Here is a 20920-nt window from a genome sequence, read left to right as displayed (position 1 = left end):
CCTGGGCTGCTGGAGCTCCTGAAGAGGAGGCCCAGGGCTCATCCTGCAACTGCTCCAAGGGTGGTTCCAGAGAATCCCAGAATCAGCAAGGCTGGAACAGGCCATGGAGAACATGAAAACCACCCTGTGCCCTGACACCGCCTTGTCTGCCCTGAGCCTCCACTTCTCCAGGATAAACAACCCCAGCTACCTCAGCTGCTCCTCACAGGACTTGTGCTCCCTCCCCAGCCTTGCTACCCTTCTCTGGACATGCTCCAGCCCCTCCATGTTCTTCCTAAATATGGGGGACCCAGAACTGCAAACAGCACTTGAGGTTCTGCCCAAACAGTGCTGAGCACAGGGGAAGAATCCCTGCCCTGCTCCTGCTGGCCACACCATTCCTGAGCCAGGCCAGGAGCCATTGGCCTTCTTGGCCACTTGGGCACACTGCTGCCTCATGCCCAGCCAGCTCTCCATCAGTCCCTGCAGGTCCCTTTCTGCCTGGCTGCTGTCCAGCCACTCTGTCCCCAGCTTGTAGTGCTGCAGGGGTTGTTGTGGCCAAAGTGCAGGACCCGGTACTTGGACTTGTGAAACGTCACCTTCTTGGATCTGGGCCCTGGATCCAGCCTGTCCAGGGCCCTGTGCAGAGCCCTCCTACCCTGCAGCAGATCAACATTCCCAGACAACTTGGTGTCACCAGAGTTCCATGAGGCCCCCGAGTGTCCCAATGCTCTCCATGATTCCATGAGGCCACCCAGTGTCACAATGTCCCTTTGGTTTCAAGGGACCCCTTGATGTCACAAATTCACTTGGATCCTTGCGCCCTGCAGTGTCACAATGGATCCTTGGCCCCCAAGGCCTTCCGTGTCACAGTGTATTCTTGGTTCCATGAGGTCTGGCAGTGCAGCAATGCTCTCCTTGGTTCCACAGTGTCACAATGGTCTCTTGGTCCCAAGGGCCACCACCTTGTCAAACATGTTTCCTTTATTCCAGGAGTACCTGAGGTGTGGTGGTTTTCACAGGGGTCACAGAACAAAGGAAGAGACAAGAAACTTGAATCCATGTTTCAGAAAGCTGATTTATAAATTTATGATATATATTATATATATTAAAATAAAATTATATACTAAAACTATCGTAAAAGAATAGAAGAAGGGATTTCATCAGAAGGCTAGCAAGCAATAGAAAAGAATGGAATGATAATAAAATCTTGTGACTGACCAGAGAGTCCGAGAAAGCCAAACTGTGATTGGACATTAAAAACCACCACATGAGACCAATCAAGGTCCCCCTTTGCATTCCAAAGCAGCAGATAATTATTGCTTACATTTCATTTCTGAGGCGTCTCTGCTTCTCAGGAGAAAAATACCTAGCAAAAGGATTTTTCATAAAATATGTCCACATAAAATATGTGACACTGAGGAGCAGCACTGTCCCCTTGGTTCCATGGGGCCCTGCAGTGTCACAATGGCCCCATCATGACACCAGGTCCTGCTCTGTCACAATGCCCTGCATGGTTCCACAAGGCCCTGCAGGGTCACAGTGGCCTCTTGGTTCCCTGAGGCCTCAGAGGGCCACCATGAATTCCTTGGTGCTGCAGTGTCACAATGGAGCCCTGGTGACACAAGATCCTGCAGTGTCACCAGGGACCCTTGGTTCCATGGGGCACCACAGGGTCACAATTGTTCCCTCAGTTCCCAGAGTCCTTGCAATGGAGCAATGGCCCCTTGATTCCATTGTGCCCATGCTCTCCCAACGGTCTCCTTGGTTCTGCAATGGCACAATGGCCCCTTGGTTCCACAAGGTCCTGCAGTGTCACAGTGACCTCTGTGGTTCCACCAGGACCCAGACTGTTACAATGGACCCCTTGCTTCCATTCAGTCCCACAGTGTCACAATGGCCTCTTGGCTCTGTGCTGCCATGTCGTACACAATGTCACCATGGTTCTCTTAGTGTCACCAGGCCCCGCAGTGTCACAATGGCCCCTTGCTTCCCCAGGGCCCTGCAGTGTCACAATCATCAGAGAATCAACCAGGCTGGAAAAGACCTTGGAGAGCATCAGGTCCAACCTGGAACCCAACACCACCTTGTCACCCAGACCATGCACTGAGTGCCACATCCAGTCTTTCCATAAACATTTCCAGGGACAGTGACTCACCCACTGCCCTGGGCAGCCAGTTCCTGTGACCTAACAGTGTGCTGCCCAACCAGTACTGAGCACAGGGGAAGAATCACTGCCCTGCTCCTGCTGGGCACACAATTCCTGATCCATAGGAGTGCCAGGGGTTGGATAAGGGAAATGGTGGGGAGAAATTGTGATTGATTGATTGATTGTCAGCCATAAAGGGTCTTGATTTTCATACGTATTCATGCTGCATTAGGAGCTGCTGGGGGTCAATATCAACTGGACACTGCATTGCTGATATCAATCTATAAACAGGAAAAAAATAGGACAAAACAGTTCTCTCTGCATTTTTTTCAGTACAGTATATTCACTTTGAATACATTTCTGAAATGTGTGTAATTAATCACAGAAGAACTGAAAACTTATATTATTCCCAAGGGCTTGTCTTGTTTGGGTGATTTGAAGAAATGTTTAACAGCCTTTTCCAGTGAATTCCTGAACTGAAGAGCTCAAGAAAGAAGAGGCCTCTGGAGTAGTAAAATTCATCAGCAACCTCCAAGTGCCAGCAGATCCATCCCCATCAGAGCAACAATGAACAGAAATGGGCACAGCTTTGTGGCTGCCCCAGCTTTGGCATGGGCCCTGGGCCTGGAGCAGGAGCAACTCTTGAGGGCCCCAAGGCTGGGGCTCTTGTGCTGCCCTGGGCAGATGGGATGGCAGCAGGGGCTGCAGAGCTCTCAGCACCTCAGCCCAAGGGGAGCAGGGAAGCCAGGGAGCCTCCTTTGGCCTTGGCCAAGCACCTTCCCCCCATGGCTGGGGCTGAGTCCTGTGGCAGCTGCAGCTGCTGCTGTGCCCTTGCCAGGGGCTGAGGCCGTGGGGCAGTGCCCAGAGCAGCCTGGCTTGAGCAGAGCTGTGGGGCCAGAGCCGGCTGGGCTGGGCTGGGGAGAGGCCCTTGGTGCTGCCCAGAGCTCAGGGCAGCTGGCAGAGCTTGCAGGGAGCTGGGCTGGGCTCAGACAGCCTGGCCCAGAAACCATCAGTGTCCACCTCAGCCTGGCTGAGCATGCAGGGACAGGACTCTGGCCAGGCCTTGTGGGGAAGGGCCAGCGCCTGTGCAAGGCATTGAAAACAGGCAAGTGGCCCAGAGAGGAGGCTGCTCTGTGCCCTTGGTGGCATGGACAGAGCAGGGAGGGGGCCCAGGACATTTGTCAGTGCCAGCCTCTGTGCCCGTGTGTTGGCAGCCCTGGCTGCTGAGGCCAGCTTTGGCCTGGGCTGAGTTTGGCTGTGGCCCAGCTCCATCCTCCTGCGGGGCTCAGGGCCTATTCACAGCCATGGCCAGCCCTGGCTGCCTCTCTGCTGGCCCAGAGGCCGGCAGAGCCCGGGGCAGGGCTCTCTGTGCAGCCTCACAGGTGCCAGGGGCTCTGCAGGAGCTGGCAGAGGCTGCCCAGCAGGGAGGCCATGGGGCACAGAGCCCCAAGGCTGCTGTGGGCACCACGGCACAGGGGCCGTTCCCAGTCGCAATGCTCCTGGCCTGGGCTGGGCCTGCACAGGGGCTGGGCCACCATGGCTGGGCCGGCACAGGGCCACAAAGGGGCCACGCAGCCGCTGCCAGGGCTGACAGCAAGGCCAGGCACACACAAGCAATTGCTGAGCATGGCCTGCGCTGGCCAGGCCTGACTGTGCCAAAGGCAGAGCTCAGCTGCCCTTGGGGCTGCAGGAACAGTGCAGAGCCCAAAGAGCCTCCATGGCTGTGCTGGAGACCAAGGCTGCAGGAGGGAAATGCAGGGCTGCTGAGGGATGGGGAGGGCATTGAATTCCAGCACACACCTCAGCTCTCTGATGATCCTGGCACCATGCTGGGCCCTGTTTCAGACTGGAGCAGAGCAGATGTTGATGGGCCAGGAGCCCTGTGGGGCTGTCAGGGACCTGCAGCTTGCAAGGTGCCCTACTCTCTCTCAGGTGCTCTCAGAGAGATCCAATCCCAGCTGGGCACCTCAGGGCACAAGTGGCACTGCCTGTTCATGGGCACACAACTGATGTCTGCCTGGATAGGGGCACAGGTTTAAATACTTGTTAGTTTCTAATATACAAACAAATCTTTATTATCTGGGTAATCTGAGTACTTTGAAGTTATAGCAAAGTTTTCCCATCAAAAACAGGGATTTCCTGGAAGCATATTGATGGCAGAAGGAGAAAAAATACTGATCTTCCCCTCTGCTTGTGTCCGCAATATTCATTCTATGATTTAATCTTTCTTTTCCATCAGGTGTTTCCAGCCCTCCTGGTTAAATGGCCATGTCTAAGGACATCTCTTCTTTTAAAGCAGGTGGATCTATGTACTTCCTGCTGCCCCCAGATTTACTCCTCTAGGTCCTCTCTGGTCATTGAAGTACCTCTCAAAGGACTGATTTCATACTTTGATCTGCAAGAATTTGCCCAATATTTCTGAAGTTCAAATAAATATATCATCTCATTTCTGTTTATATTTATCACAGTATTGTGTTTTCTTATGTCCTTTTTTTAGAATTCTTCCTGTACAGAAATCCCTTGGGGATTGGGGGTATGTCAGATGCTTCTGGGACATCCCAGAGAGCTGAGGGAAGAGCTGTGATGGTTCTTAACCTGTTCAAATGTTCAACTTGTGTTTGTTGGCAAGAAACCTTTCTGTGCCTCTGGATGCCACCAGTCCCTGACCACAAAGGACACAAACCTGATGAGTTGTGGTTCCCACTGCAGGGGCTGCACTTGGACCTTGGCTCTGCACAGGAGAGCTCTTCATCCCCTTTCCCTATGTTCCTCCCTCTGGTCATGGAGGGAGCTCCTGACTTCAGTGTATGACTGCTGTGTGCAAAGAGCAAATCTGGGCAGAATCAGAGTATGGAGGGTTTGCACGGGAGGATCTGTTGAGATCTGTGCTGTGCACAGAAGGTGTTTTCCATTGCTCTGAGACTGTCTGCTGTGGAAAGTGGATTCAATATCCAGCAGAGGAATGACTTTTGCATTTGATGGAGCTGTGCCTTCCCTTGGCTTTGTTGGCTGACAAGAAATGAACATCCCTCTGTGTCTCAGGCAGCTCCTTCTCCGAGAAAAGCAGGTGGGAGTTGGAGCCAAGGAGCTGAAAGCTGCAGGTGCAGCCTGGGCTGGAGGGAGCTCAGATTTGCACAAGGCTGCTCTGAGTGCCAGGGCTTGGATGGGGGAAATGGTGGGGTGGGGGTAGTGACAGAGTCTGATTGATTGTCAGCCATGAAGGGTCTTGATTTTCATCTTTATTCAAATTGCATGAGGAGGTACTTGGATTCAATGTCAATTGGAGACTGCACAGACTGATTTATGAACAGGAAAAAACTGAAGAAGGACCTAAAAAAAGTTTTCTCATTATCTTTGTAAATAGAATATATTCCGTTTGAACACACTACTGAAATCGGTCAAGTTAACCACAGATGATTTGAAAACTGAAATCAAATTATTCCCTGAGGCTTGGCTTGTTAAGGTGTTCTCAATGTCAATGAGCCCTGGGACACTGAATTCCTGCACTGAAGAGCTCAAGGCTGAACAAGCCTCTGGAACAGGAAAATTCAGCAGCAGCCTCCAAGTTGCTGAGGATGTCAGCAGCCCCCACTGAGGCCATCCCTGCCCAGAGACCGTGGGGGAATGGGCAGACAAGGAGAGCGTCCCTGGGGCTGGGGCAGCACAACTCAGAGGCACCAGGGGCTCCAGCTGGGAAATGGAGTGTGGAATGTGGCTGGGAAAGCCCTGCCTGGGCTGTGCCCAGCAGGACAGACAAGCCCTGACTCCCATCCACTAAAAAACTTTCTCAATGAGAGATTTAAAAGAAATTACAATTGTTTGTTTCCTCTGAGTTGGACGCAGTGCAGAAATTCTGACAAGAGATCATCAGGAGCTCGAAAGAACAAGACAGCTTTTACTAGTTATATTAGAAAATTATGGAAACTTGGCAAATGGTTTAATATGACATTCAATGAAATAAAAAACCCCACTTATCAAAGCTTTAAATTGGACCACTCACCTTCACAAACTCTAAGCCTGTGCAGTTTTAAGTTACTCAAGATTTGCAAGAGAAGAGAAATGGAAGAAATATACACAGAAAGAGAAAAACAAAAAACATGTACAGAAGCACCCACACAGCTACCAAGTCCTGGATTCCAGGAGTGTTCAGATGGAAATTCCAAGTGGAGGTAGGGTCAAGATGTGTGCTTGCCTTGTGGTCAGCTTGGTTTCCCTGGGCCCTTCCCCCAGGTGGGACTTGGGCTCATTTGGTCCCTCAGGAGCTGGGCTGGGGGCTGTGGAGGTGGCTGTGGAGCATTGCCTGTGCTGTGCCAGGGACTGGCAGACACTGCTGGGCTGGCATAGAGGCTCTGGGGGGATTGGGGTTCCAGGGCACAGCAGCATTGGAGTTCCAGGGCAGGGCAAGGCTGGACCTGCCCCTTCCTCCCCTGTGCAAAAATGTTTTGAGCCAACAATCTCCTCCAGTCTCTCACAACAGGGAATGTTGGAGGTGAAATCCCAATTCTGTCCATGGGTGCCTGGAGGAGAAGGACAGTTCTATTCCACAGGAAGGAAAACACAGGGCTCCAGTGTTTGGAAGGCAGCTGAGAGCCTCACAAGGCCAAGGCCTGGCAGACTTGTCAATAAGGGCAGATTTTGTCTGGGAGCATTTTTGAACTGAAGGAATTTTGGAGGTGGAAGGCCAGTCTTGGCCATGGGCACCTGGAAAAGCAGGACAGTTCTTTCCACAGGAAGGAAAGCATGGAGCCTTCCCCAGTATTTTGGGGACAGATGGGAAGTGACCCTCATGAAACCACTGGCAACTAGACTTGTCCTGGCAATATTCCTACTGGAACAATCTCTGGATATAGGGAAATTTGGAGGTGAAATCCCAATTCTGGCCATGGGTGCCTGGCGGAAAAGAACAGTTCTTTTCCATTGGGAAGGAAAGCACAGAGGACCAGTGTTTCAGAAGCAGATGACAAGAGAGTCTTAATGTTCCAAGGTCAGCTGGACCAGTCAGGTGGCCCCTGGGAGGCCAAACCAGCAAGACCTGTTCCATCTTCCCTTGGTTTTGTGGGGCCCCATAGTGTCACAATGGTGCCTTGGATCCATAAGGCCCCACAGTGCCATAATGGTGTTACATGGCTTTGCAAGGGTTCCTCAGGGGTAAAGAGATAGATGAGAATCTTGGCTTCATGATCAGAAGGCTGGATTTATTAATTCATTATATATAATACATTATGACTATACTAAAAGGAATAGAGAGAAAACTTCAGAAGCTGCTAAGCTAAGAAAAGAATAGGAATAGCAATAAACAAGAGAGCTCTCTGTGAACCTGTCCCAGAGAGCTTGGTCCTGATTGGCCCTTAATTGTAAACATGGATAATGGGCCAATCATAGGTGCACCTGCTACATTCCACAGCAGCAGATAACAATTGTTTACATTCTTCTTCTGGGGCCTCAGCTTCCCAGAAGAGGAAAAATCCCAAAGAAAGGATTTTTATGAAAAAATATCAGTGACATATTGGTGTCTTGTTTCCATGGGGTCCAGCAGTGTCACAATGTCCCCTCGGCTCCACAAGGCCCTGAAGTCTCACAATGGTCCCACTGATTCCATGAGGCCTTGCAGTGTCACAGTGGTCTCCATGGTTCCCCAGGCCCCACAATGTCACGTGACTCCTCTGTTCCACGAGGTCTGCAATGTCACAATGGACCTTAGGACCCTGAGGGTTTGCCGTGCCACAATGGTCTCCTTTGGCTCCACAGTGTCACAATGGACCATTGATGACATGAGGGCCTGCAATGTCACACTGGACCTTTGGTTCCAGGCAGCCCTGCAATGTCACAAAGGCCTCTTGGTTTCACGAGGCCTTACAGTATCACAATGGTCCTCTTGGTTTCTGTGGGGACCTCCAGGGTCCCAGTGGTCTCACTGGTTCCATGAGGCCTCACAGTGACATAATGCTTTGGTTATTCCATGGGGCCTCGTAATGTCACAATGGTCTCCATGATTCCATGGTGCCCCTCAGTGTCACAATGGTCTCCTTCATTCCATGAGGCTGTGAAGTGTCCTAATGGTCTCTCCACAGTTCGATGAGGCCCTGCAATGTCACAGTTTGGACCCTTGGCTCCATGGAGTCTTGCAGTGTCACAATGGCCCCTTGGTTCCATGACTCCCCAAAGTGTCATAATGGTCTCCACAGTTTGAGGACTCCTGGCAGTGTCACAATGCACCCTTGGTTTGATGGCGCCTCTCAGTGTCACAATGATCCCTACATTTCATGGAGCCACACAGTGTCAGGACAGTCCCCTTGGTTCCATGAGGCTCAGCAATGTCACAGTGGTCTCCATGATTGCATGAGATCCCACAGTGTCACAGTGGTCCCTTGGTCTCACAAGGCCCCACAGTGTCACAGTTGTCCCTTGGTTCCATGGGCCCTGTACTGCTGCATTCCCCCCTCCCCTTCTCAGGCCGCCCTGCCAGCTGAGAAATGCTCCTTGGGCCTGGGCCTTGGCCAACAGCCCCTGGGCTCAGCTCCTCTGCAGCTCATCACAAACACTCTCTGCTCCAGGCACTGCTGCTGCCCAGCCAGCTCCTGGTTCCTGTAGGAGCAGCCCTGGGAGCTGTTTTTGTTCCCTCAGCGACACAACATCCCTGTTCTCACACTGCCAAAGAAAGCTGTTGATGCCAAGTGTGGCCAGGATGAACCATTGCTGGGACTGAAGCCCCTCTCTTGGGGCCCTACAAACAGTGCTACAAAAGGAGCCCTTGGAGCTCTCCTGAGCCAGCGACTCCCTCTGAGTGGGGCCTCTCCCAGCCGGGAACTCTCCCGTTTGCTGCACTCGGGGATCTCAAACAATAATGGAGCCTGGGCCGATCCCCCCACTCCTCCAGGCTCAACCCTTCACCCACTGGGGAGGTGCCAAAGGATCCACAGTGAGCATTTCCTGCCCTCAGGGGAATTTCTCACAGGTGCCTTGCACTGACTCTTGGTGTCTGTGTGCACACAGGAGTGCCTGTGCTGGGGAAATGTGGCAGAAATGCTGCTGTCTGAGGGGTTGTTGTGCCTTGGATAGCTGAGTCAGTCAGGCCTGTAGGGAAGGTTAAATCACAAGGCCTAAATGAAGTTAAATGCTGCTGAGAGGTTTTCTTTTGCTAAGCGGTTACCTTTAGTATAAGTTATATGTTAAGTTCAGTATTGTTAAGTGTTATTCCTCTGTTAAATTGCGTAGTCATAGGTTTAAGTTAGGTTACATGCTGTTATACTCTGCTCTTTTGCTAAACTGTGAGGTTGAAAGTATCAGTTAAGGTTAATGTATTAGTAAAGTCCTGTTAAGTTTGAGCTCTGTTAAGCTTTCAGGCCATGTTCCTTTTATCCTTGCCCTTGCTGTCCTTGTGTCACACACACACACAGAGGGACAGTTCTAGGTTCATTTCTGGTTTGATTGCCTGGATTCTGTTTGGTTTTGTTGTTGCTTTGTTTCCTTGGTGTGCCTGAAGTGCCCAGTCAAGAGCAAAGTGACTCTTGCCAAGGAACTTTGTGCTGCTGTCCCTTAATATTCAATCTGGTTTTTGCCGATCCCTTACTGGAGAGCACTTTTCAGTGCTCTCAAGCCCTCGTTCGTAACAGGGTGAAGGAGCCCTGGCCCAGGCTCTGGCCTTAGGGGACACGGGGATGCTGCCAGGGGGTCCCTGTCCCCCTGTCCCACCCCCAGGGCCCCGGCCCCCATCCCCGTGTCAGGCTCTGGGGTCGATCTCGTGGAACATCCTCTGGGGGAGGCTGCGGGGCCGGGGGCGGGGGGACCTGGGGGGACAGGGGACCCTGCTGTGCATGAGCAGGGTTGAACTGCTCTGGGGGGAGCTGTGAGGGGGGCCGGGGTAGAGTGACCTCCCCAGTGACCTCACACAGCCCCTGTGATGTCACACAGCCCCCGTGATGTCACACAGCCACCTGTGATGTCACTCAGCCCCTCTAAAGTCACACTGACCCTGTGATATCACACTGACCCTGTGATGTCACAGAGCCAACTCTATGTCAACCTGTGATTTCATAGAGCAGTGCTGTGACATCGCAGAAGACTGATGTCACAAAGTCACCCTGTGATGTCACAATCTGGTCTGTGATGTCATAGCCTCCTCTATGATGTTACACAGCCACCAGGTGATGTCACAACCCACTCTCTGATGCCTCAGAGCCACCCTCTATGATGGCAGACACTGCTCTATGGCCTCACACCCTGCTCTGTGATGTCACGGCCAGCTCTGTGATGTCACAGAACCCTTAAGAACTCAGTTCTATTGAAACACTGAAGTTTCTTGTACTTTGAAGAGATCCCACTGAGGGACATGACTGAGAAAGTGTCCCCAGGCCCCAGGCAGAGCAGAGAACTGCAGGCACTGATGGCAGCTGCGGACAAAGAGAAGCCAAGTCTTGGTGCCCTGGAGCACAGCAGGGTCTGTGCCACCAAGGGCTGTGAGGAGACACCTTGTCCTGAGGCCTTGGGGCCTCCTGGCACAGCCCCAGCCAGGCTGGTCACTGTCAGCCCCTTGTCCTGCCCTCAGCATCCCCCCCTAGCCCACATCCCAGTGGCCTCAAGGATCTGCTGGAAGGAGTCCCTGGGGAGCCTTGCTCAGCAATGGCCCTGGGGGCTCCTGAATGCTCCCTGCAGGGACTGCAGGTGTTTCAAAGGACTTTGGGTTTTGCTTTTGCCTTGGCGTCTCTGAGAGCTTTGTGCAGTCATGGCCTCCAATTATGTGTTGTAATTAGTCCCTGCAGAGGCTTTCTCAGTAACACCACTCAGTGGGGCACATAATTGCTTCAAGGTACTTCAGTTCTTTTAAGGTACTTGGTGTTTCCCTTTGGATACAGACTCTGGGAGAGGTTTGTGAAATCATGGCCCCAATTATCTGTGTTAATTAGTCCCTGGAGAGCTTTGTACTGACACGAAATGGGGCTCATTATTGCTTTGAGACTCAAGGTGTTGAAGGTACTTTGGGTTTTCCTTTCCACACTGTCTGAGAGGGTTTTGTGCCATCCTGGCCACCAATTTTGTCCTCCAAGGAGTCCATGAGGAGCCTGTGTTGGAGAGGGACCTCAGTGGGAGCCATGAATGCCTGGAGACACTTGGGGTGTTTCCTCTGCCTTTGACTCCTGGCAAGGTTTGTGCAATCTCCTCCCAGGCCCTGAGGTTCAAGGGCTCAGCTCCAAATGCACAGTGAGGCTCATGAGGATCAAGCAAGTCCTGACAAACCCTGGCTCTGCCTTGATTTCCCTCTGCTCCAGTGTAGTTCATTAGGAGGTTTTCCTTTGACAGTTATGGAGAAATAGTTCCAAGACCTTCCAGGAAATATGTAGTCCTATTTTAAAGGGTGTCTTTTATTGCTGTTCCTATTACACAAGAGATGATTGCAGCATTCAGTGACTGATATTGATCCAGGGACTCTCCTAAGGACCCCTGGCCTGCTCAGAGAAGCTGTGCCTTGAGCTCTGAGCCAGTGTAGACAACCTTGCTCCACATTCCCCAAGCCCATCGTGTCTCTCCTCACTCACCTGGAACCTGCTTTGCTTGGAGAAGTGGCTGCACACAGCCAAAGAGGGATTTTCCTTCTTTGATTTTTGAAGCAATCTAAAACTCCTGAGTTTCCCCATTGCAAACAGACATCCTCCTAAAGTGTGTGCCAAGCCCAAGCTGCCACCAGGAGCACTCCAGACCTGCCCTGGGCCAGCTGTGAGGGTGGATCATCATCCCAACATGCAGTGGTGCCATTGCAAGGGACTGTTGCCATGGACACTGCAATGACCCCCACTGCTGGGTTTGGGTGCCATGGCAACCCCCATCAGTTCAGGTTTCCTTGGAAACCAGCCCAAGGAGCCATTTTTGAAGCCAGGTTCCATGGCCCCTTGCCTGCAGAGCTGTTGCTGTCCTCGGCTGCCATGGCAACCCTGGGACAAAGCGGTGCCAGGGCTGTTCCAGGTACAATTGCAGTGACGCTCATTGGTGCCACCAGGTGCCATGGCAATGGCCACGGGGACCCGTTCCTTGGTTTGGTGCCGTAGCAGCCGATGCCTGGAGCCGTTGTGATGTTGGTGGCCATGGAAAGCTGCCCTGACCCCTTGCTCAGGGCTGGTGTCAGTGCCCAGAGCCAGAGGGGATCCCTTGCTGGGGGCTGTGCCATGGCCACCTGCCCTGTGCCGACCGCACTGCCAGGGACAAAGGCCAGCTCAGCCAGACAGAAAGGGGCGGGGCTGGGCACTGTTGCCATGGCAACTGGCACTGGGGGGGACACCTGGGTCACCTGGCCTGGCAGTTGCCATGGAAACCCCTGGCAGGGACTGAGGGCACAGCCCCTGGCACTGAGACACTGCTGGGCCGGGTGCTGAGCACAGCGCTGAGCACGCAGAGATGGTTTTGTTCTTGCTGAGCTGCAGCACAGCCAAGGCCTGTCCTGCCCCTCGTCCAGCCACGCTGGGGAGGGGCTGGGGCTGTGGGGGAGCTGGGCAGGGACACAGCCAGGACAGGGGAGCCCAACTGACCCCGGGGTACCCAGACCAGAGCACATCATGCTCAGGGTATGAAGGGGGGAACAGGGAGGAAGGGGGGAATTTGGGAGTGAGGGCTTTTGCCTTTCCAGGGAACACAGGCAAGAGGGAGCCCTGTTTCACCAGTGGGCAGGGTCACGACCAAAGACACAGACACCAACTGAAGGAATTGTGTCATTTATATCATCCACAGATGCAAAGATTTACAAAAGGATAAGCTCAACAAAGCACATCATCATTAGCAATGAATTACAAAAGAAGCTCAGCAATCCATCATAAGCCATCATTACATTTTGATGACCAATCCATTGGTGAAACACCAGAGGTGTTTGTGGCAGACAAAGATTCTGGCTGACTATCAAGGTACACCTTACAGACATCAGCAGTACTTTAGTGACACCGTTCTTCATTCTTTTTTCCCAATCTCATTCCAATTAGGAACAAGAATTCTGTTGTGCATGGAGCTGGCACCTTTTTAATTCCAGAATAATGCCCCCAGGCCCTTTGCTGTTCAGCTTTACCATGCTGTCTGTGTCTAACAAGGCTTGGGGGGCCCTTTCCCCTCTGGCTGGAAGGGGCTGGGTCCCAGTCCCTGAGGGGCACCCAGCCTCCTGGATGGAATTCCTGTGCAAGTCCCTCAGTGTCACAGCAGCCTTCACAGGGAGCCCCATGGATCAGAGCATTTCCCAAAGGGTCCCTTGGGGCAAACAGGGAGATCTGGTTTGGCAGGATGTGTAAAACAATATCCTGGCAGATGTCCTTGTTCTCACACAGAATCCTTGGCTGCAGGGACACATTCCCATTGTTCCTGCCCAGGGTTCAGGACTCAGAGTTGTCTTTCCTAGGAGCTGCTCCTTCAGCTGCCTCGGGAGGGCCATTTGGCCTCTGGACCCACACTCTGGCTCCATTATTAGGGCTGCTGGATCCAAACCCTTTATCTCCACAAATGGTGGTGACTGGAGCTGGATCTCCTTTTTTCACAATTGTTCTTAAAACTGCAATATCGATAATCGTGCTACCCTGTCATGGGGTTGAATAATCCAATCCTGGTCACTATTGTTTAACACAATTACTGTAATTTCTCCTTGATATTCTGCATCAATTCCTCCTGCCATGACAGGAACACTTTGCAAGGCCAAGCTCCAAGGGAGCAGTTACCAAAGCAAAGTGTCCTGAAGGAATCTGAATTCCTGTTTCAGTACTGATAGCTCTCATTTGCTTTGAATTTATCCTCATTAATTCCAATGCATGAAGGCCCAGCCCTGCAGCCTCTGGGCTGGCCCTGCCAGGGGCCATCACAGCCAGAACAATTTCCCAGGCAGCCCAAGTCTCACTGCCAATGGTTGGATTTGCAAATTGGGGGCAGCCGTGCACAGCCAGGGGGTTTCCATTTCCCCCGTGGGCCATTGTGAAGGGCATGGAGCACATCTGGCAGATGGGTTCTCCGTGGTTCCCATCTCCTCATTTTTTCAACTGCTCTTTTAACAACCCCTTCACCCATGAAACCAATCCGGCAGCTTGTGGATAGTCTGGTACATGAAAAACCCTGCAGGCAAAATCACAGTATTTTTCACAGCAACAGACAAAGCACTCTGCATCACAGTATCAGCAAACCCTGTAAAAATCACCAATTTCCTCCCTTCCTCCTTTTTCCATTGTATACAATCTCACAAAGTTGACCACTGACTTTAAGGTCATGGCCAGTCCTCTTCTGTAGGGTATTTAGTGTTACATCCCTGAGCAGCCAAAGCTACCAAATTAGCATTGTCAGAACTATTTCACATTATTATTGTTTTATATGTACATATTGATATAGAAATATAGATATAGATATGTAGATATAGCCATATATATAAATATATAAACATATATTAAGGTCTTATCATACTATAAATCTGTATATAGTTATTTATTATATTGATATTTCACTTGCTCAAGTCCATCTGAGCATAAGATTAAAACCTTCTTCTGTTGCTCCATGTGGGAGCATTCCAACAATCATTGTTCCTTCTGAAGGTGCTGTTTCCTATGTACTCTCAACAAATTCACCCTCGTCTGCCCAAATCCACAAGGTCTTTTTCTTTTTCATGTGCAATTTTTGGATGCATTTGAAGACATCCAGGGGTTCAACCTCTTTTACCCGACTGCCCCACTGCTCCCACAGGGCTCTGACCTCAGCCCACTCCAGAGCCAGAGAACTCCAGGGAAGGGCTTCCCAGCTGGGAATTTCTGATGGGACTGATTCCTCACATTAATATTGAACAAGTAACATTTTGTTGTCATCTGGCCAGACTGTGCCAGTTTTGTTTTACCAGTGGGCAGGGTCAGCACCAAAGACACAGACTCCAATTGAAGGAATCAGTGTCATTCCCTGCAGTTCAGAGCAGCAAAGAATCACAAAAGGAGCAGCTCAGCAACGCACCCAACCATCCCCACCAAAGACTACCTGCAGTGATTAACAAAGATCCAGCAGCATTTACCCTCAGCCTTTACCATCCCCCAGACCCACACAGCAGCTGGGGAAGCTGTCACAGCCAAGGGCTGCAGAGCCACTCCTGGGCACTGGGAATTCCTGCAGGTGCCTCCAGCCCCAGGTGAGGCTCCAACCCCGCTGGGAGAGGGCCCAGCTCTGACAGTGCTGAATGAACAAACTGACAGCACTGCTAGTGTGGCAACATCTGCTTTCATCCTCCTCTTGGGTCCCTCCCAAAGCCTGGCCAGGGATCAAGGAGGAACCAAGGGAGGTGACTTTGACCATACAGCCCCAAACAAGGCCAGATGTCAGATTTCATGGCCTTGTCTGGCTTCTGAATACACAAAGGTCAATACATGTTTCACTAATGAGTGGCTACATCTATCTCAGTGCTAATGATCATGCACATTTCATTAGGGAGCAGATACAAAGATAACGTTTGGTTGGAAGGTTCATCCAGAGGCCACCTTTGGCTCAGGGCCTGCTGTCCAGGCCTCACTCAGGGCTGGTGTCCAGGCCTTGGCACTACAGGGACGTGTTTTAGTGCTGGGCTTGGCACTGCCCGGTGAGCGGCTGCACTGGGTGAGCTCAGAGGGCTTTTCCAACAAAAAGGATTCTGTGATTCCATGATTCTATCCATTGCATTGAGCTGGGGCTATTTTAGCAGCATTACTTGGCTCCAAAAGTTCCCTCTTGCCCAGCTCCTGTGGCCTGAGGCTTCAGCTCCTTCAGCTCCTGGTGCTGAGCTGCTCATGCTGAACAAGACAAATCAGAGAGAAGAACACAGTCCATGCAATTCCTTCTGGGACATGGAGAGGGGAGGCTGTGCAAACAGGAGCATTGTTTGGTGTGGCCTCCTCTCTGCCCTTCACGCCTTTCAGCGTTTTGAACCAGCCAAGAGCTTTCTCCAAGAGTGCAATGGAGCAGCTGTTCCTGCTCCCAGGCCTGGCTCTCTCCAGTCTCTGCCCTTGCCTGGTTCTGTCCCTCTTGCTGTGCCCTCTGTTTCCCCAGTGCTCGCTGGCTGCTGCCCAGGACTGTGGCACTGGCACAGATCCAGTGCTCCAGAGCCTCCTTTCTGTGCCCTTGGAGCTGCCTGGGCACAGCAGCCTTTTCCATCTGGAAGCTCCCCATGGACAGGGAGTGCCCAGCTCTGTTCCCTGCACAGCCTCCAGGAGCCCAGGGCTGCCATCTCCAGTCCCTGCTGGCACTGGGGGCTCCCAGGTGCCTCAGGCTGCTGTGACACTGCTGCACACGGGAGGGAAGAGGGGCAGGGGCTGTGCTCAAAGTCAGCTCCATCTGCTGCTGCTGCTGCTGCTGCTGCTGCTGCTGCTGGTGCTGCTTCTGTGGGGTCATTTGTGCAGCCCCAGCCCAGAGTCAGGGATCAGATCCTGCCAGTCCTTTCCAGCCCTGGCTGCTCAGAGTTTGGGCCTTGGAGCCTCAGGTGGCCAAAGGCAGCTGCTGCTGATCCCTCTGTGTGCCCGTGTTCAGCAGTGCTGCTCCATCAGTCTGTGCCCAGCAACGGGGAAAAGCCGGGCTCTGCCTGACCAGCTCAGCCAGCAGGAAGGGAGCTGCTCCACACGGGAACCAGGAGCAAAGGACATTCCTTTGATAGGACATGTTTTCTATTTAAAGGAAAAAAAAGGAAAAAGGAAAAAAAATAGGTAAATTGTAAAAGATAGGAATAAAATCCAGGTGTTAGTGAAAAAACAAAACATAAAGGCAAAGTTAAATTCTTTGCATTAAGAGGTAAATGATCTTTTTAAAAAGAGAACTCAGGTATTTACATTGTAAATGTGCTGATGGCATGCATCCATTTTACTGACCTCAGCAGCCTTTTAAAAGATTTTGGGCTTTGTTTCCAAACATTCGAAATTTGTATTTTAAATTGTGCTCGAAGCAAGAAGAAATTGCTTTGTGCCCTTCCAGCTCCAAGCAGGACTGGGAATGGAAACTCTGTCAAACCCCAAAGCCTTCAGAAGATGACCTTCCTTCTCAGCCTGGGAATGAGCTGCACATTCCCTTTGAAACTGTCAGGGATTTCTTAGAGAAACAAAGTCCCACTTACGGCTTTTTGCTCTGGTTTGGAAGTGCAGAAGGGCAATTCTCCATCCACCAGCTCCAGACTGCACTGCCTCAGGAGCATGGCCCACTCGCCAGCTTTGGCCCACTTGTGGCACTTCTAGAGGAGGAAGAAAGTGCAATTGCACAATTCCAGCCAATCAAGAAGGAAGAATGGGACAGACAAAACACCCTGTGCAGATCCAGGCGTTCAGCTGGGACTGTGGAGAGTTTGGGTCCTTGCCAGTTGGATGTGTGTCCCCAGCTGCAATCTCTGGGCCTGCAGCAGAGTCTCACTCACCCGCCAAAGCAGAAAGCTCAGGCACTGTGCTCGCAACGGGCTCGTCTGATGCAGAGCTGTCAGAGCAATGTGAGGGCAGAGCCAGCCCAGCTGGGCCCAGGGCTGAGCCCAGCAGAGCCCTGGCAGAGCCCAGAGCAGCCTCAGCACCCGCAGAGCCCGGCTGCAAGGGGAGAAAGCAGAAACCGCCTGTCAGCTGAGGGCTCCTGTGCCCTTGTGCCAAGGCCTGCGGTGCCCAGGCCATGCTGGCTGTGCCCAGAGCTGTGCCCAGAGCTGCCCATCCCTGCTGCCTTTGGCAGCAGAGCAGGAGGGCAGCACATGTGCCCAGCCTGCAGCCAGCCACGGCACATCCAGCCCTCAGCAGCTGCCCGGAGCAGGATGCTCCTGTGCTCGCTGCCAGCTCCCAAAAGCTCTGATCCCACCCTGCCAAGCACACAGGGACCCACCTCACGCCAACCACGGCTGCAAGAAAAGCTGCTCCCAAACCACGGCCTCAGCCTTCTCCAAGGGCATGGCCCATCCACACCACAGCTGCTCCCAAGCACTTCCCCATCCACACTGGACCACCTTGAATGCTTCCTCTGGAAAAATAAACAACACATTCTTGAAAAGATATTAGATGCAAAAAGGGAAAACAAGAAAAACGGTAAAAACTCTTATCTGTGTCAGGGCCTTGAGGAAGGCCCAACCCCCACATGCCAGGGAAAAACCCAGCCATGGGTGAGGGAAGCCCACACTTTCTCTCTTCCCCCCTGCACTGCCGCCAAAAATCACAGTGACCCCAAAGCAAACAAGGGCAGTGAAGCAGCCCAAGCCCTTCCTTGCCTGCACAGCAAAGCAGCTGTGCTCAGGTTCTGGAGTCCCACCTCTGCTCCCACCATGGGGGTTTGTTTGTGTTGGCCTGGCTGCCCCAGCCCCAGCCCCAGCCCGGGGCACGGTGGGTGCTGGGGGCTTTTGGGAGGGCCAGGAGCCCACTCCCATTTCATACCCACCCCAGCCCATGCCCCAGCCCTGCCAAAAGCAGCTGGGCAGCCACTGAAGAATGAGTTGCATCTGCCCCAGCAAAGGGGGAACCTTTGGTTCCCAGCCAGGCTGGGCAATGCCCAAATCTGAGAGCATCCCCCTGCATGTGGACTCATCTGCAAATTCACTGTGGAGCCTGGCTTTGAAGAAGGTGCCAGAATCAAAGTCCATCATCTTCAGCTGGCCAGGCTGAGGAAGAGCTTGTCATCCTTGGTGTCCTCCTCACTCTCTCCAGCAGCAGCATCCCCACCCGGTACAGCTTCTCCAGGGGCTCCTTCTCCTTCCCTGGGGGCAGACCAGGCTCTCAGGGCTCTGCCCAGGGCCCCAGCTGTCAGGGAACCAGGACAAGCAAAACCAGCTTGGATGGCGGCCACCAGTGCTGGGCAGAGCAGCTCAGCTTCAGCCCAAGGGCTGCGTGTTCCCATCCCATGACCCCGGTGCAGTGACACTGGCAGCACAAAAAGGGCTGGGTTCCTTTGCTTCTCATTACCAAGGCACGTGTGGAGCTGGAACTTACCAGGGCCCTGGATCAAAGTATGCCTGTGGCTCTCTCCCTTCTTCTAGGGAAGATGAATATCCTGCATCCAAGGATGACAGAACAGCTCTTCTAATGAGGGCCTTTCCAAGTCCAGCATGGATAAACACCGCCTGATCAGATCTTGGCACTCTGGGCAGAGAAACCAGAAACCACCACTTAGTTGGAGAAGGCTCCTATTGGCTTTGCCCCACCATTCCCATGCACAGGCCATGCTGGATGTGCTCAAAGCTGGGCCTAAACTTTCCCATCCATTCCCTGTTTTGGAGGAGAGCAGGACATTTGCCACCTCCTCAGCAGCTGCCAGAGCAGGATGCCCACGAGCCTGCTGCTGTCTCCCAGCACTGGGATTCCCCCCGTGCCCAGAGATGAGGATCCACCTTGAGAGAGCCGTTCTGGCAGCGAGAGCTGATGGTCCCAGCTGATGTTCTGGCACCTCCTGAAAGGGTGCTCCCCACAGACCATCTGGTGCAGCAGGATGCCCAGGGACCAGATGGTAGCTGGCTTGCCATAGTACCAGCCAAAGTGGGTCCATTCCGGGGGGCTGTATGACCGTGTTCCTATGGAATACAGATGGAGTTCATCAGGGGGATGAGGCTGTTCCCAGAGCCTGGCCCCAGCATCCCTAGGCATGTGGGGGCTGCCCCAGTGGCACACAGGGTGAGCATTGCCCTCTCACCAGCACCTGGGACTTGTGTACAGACTTGGGGTTGGAAAAGAAGCCACTGGTGTTTCAAGAGGTCAGTGGAAGCCCTGGCAAGGCCTGACCATAACAAGGAAGAACCCACCCAGTGCTGGGAAAAACCATGCTCTCATCCTCCCGGCCTGCATTGCCCCAAAAACCATTATGAACCCCAACAGACCAGGTGAGTGGAGCAGTCCAAGCCCTTTCTCACCTGCACACCAAACCGGCTGGGCACAGGTTCTGGTTCTCCCTCTCTGCTACCCCCACCCACGGGTATTTTTGTTGGGCTGGCTGCCCCAGCACCAGTTCTGGGCAGAGTGGGGGGCAAAGGCTGCCAGCAGGGCTGGAAGATGGCTACCCACTCAGCCCTGAGTTTCAAAAGAAACTCGCTGAAGACTCAGTGACATGAAGGGCCGCAAAAGAGAGAATCCCTGCTGCCACAGTCAGCTTGGGCTGGGAGATGTTGGGTCATGAGATGCTGGGCCCAGGAGCCCTGCGTGGGCTCACCTGCAAAGTGCGTGTAGGCTGTGTCCTGCAGGTAGGTGCCACAGCCAAAGTCAATCAATTTGGCCTGCCCGGTGGCCAGATCAACCAGGATGTTCCCTGGTTTGATGTCGCGGTGCAGGACCCCGCAGCTGGTGCAGTGCCGCACGGCCTCCAGCACCTGGCGGAACAGCTCCCGCGCCTCCTCCTCGGGCAGGAACCGCCGTGCCCGAATGAAATGATGCAGGTCCTGACACCGCTCTGGCCGCTCCAGCACCATCAAGATGTCCTTGGGGAACTCAAGCCACTCCAGCATCTGGACCACACCGGGGAAGCCAGTGGACACCTTGGCCAGCAGCACAATCTCCAGGGGTGCGCTGGTGCCATCGGGCTGCGGGAGGAGCACAATGCCGTCAGTGGAGCCGATGCCGTGCCGGGGCTCGTGAAGCCCTCAGCCAGCCCGGGATGCTCTGCGCCCTGCGCTGGCCCCACGCCCGCTCTCCCTCGGGGCGCCCTGGCGGCTCCCACCGTGCCGGGCCTCGGCTCAGTCCCGCCCGGCACGGTCCGGCTGCTGCCGCTGGCCCTGCTCACTCACCAGCTTGCCCCAGTGCAGGACGCGGTTCCGTGGCACCCTTTTGATGGCCACCTGCAAGTCAAGGGGAGCAGAGGGCTCAGCTCACCGCCTTCCCTGCCCAGCCCCATTCTCTGCCCTCC

Source organism: Melozone crissalis, unplaced genomic scaffold (genome assembly GCF_028551555.1).
Source record: "Melozone crissalis strain CALT ecotype California unplaced genomic scaffold, PUWL_Pcris_2 ptg000104l_1, whole genome shotgun sequence".
In the NCBI taxonomy this organism is placed as follows: domain Eukaryota; kingdom Metazoa; phylum Chordata; class Aves; order Passeriformes; family Passerellidae; genus Melozone; species Melozone crissalis.
This window is presented reverse-complemented; position numbering follows the sequence as displayed.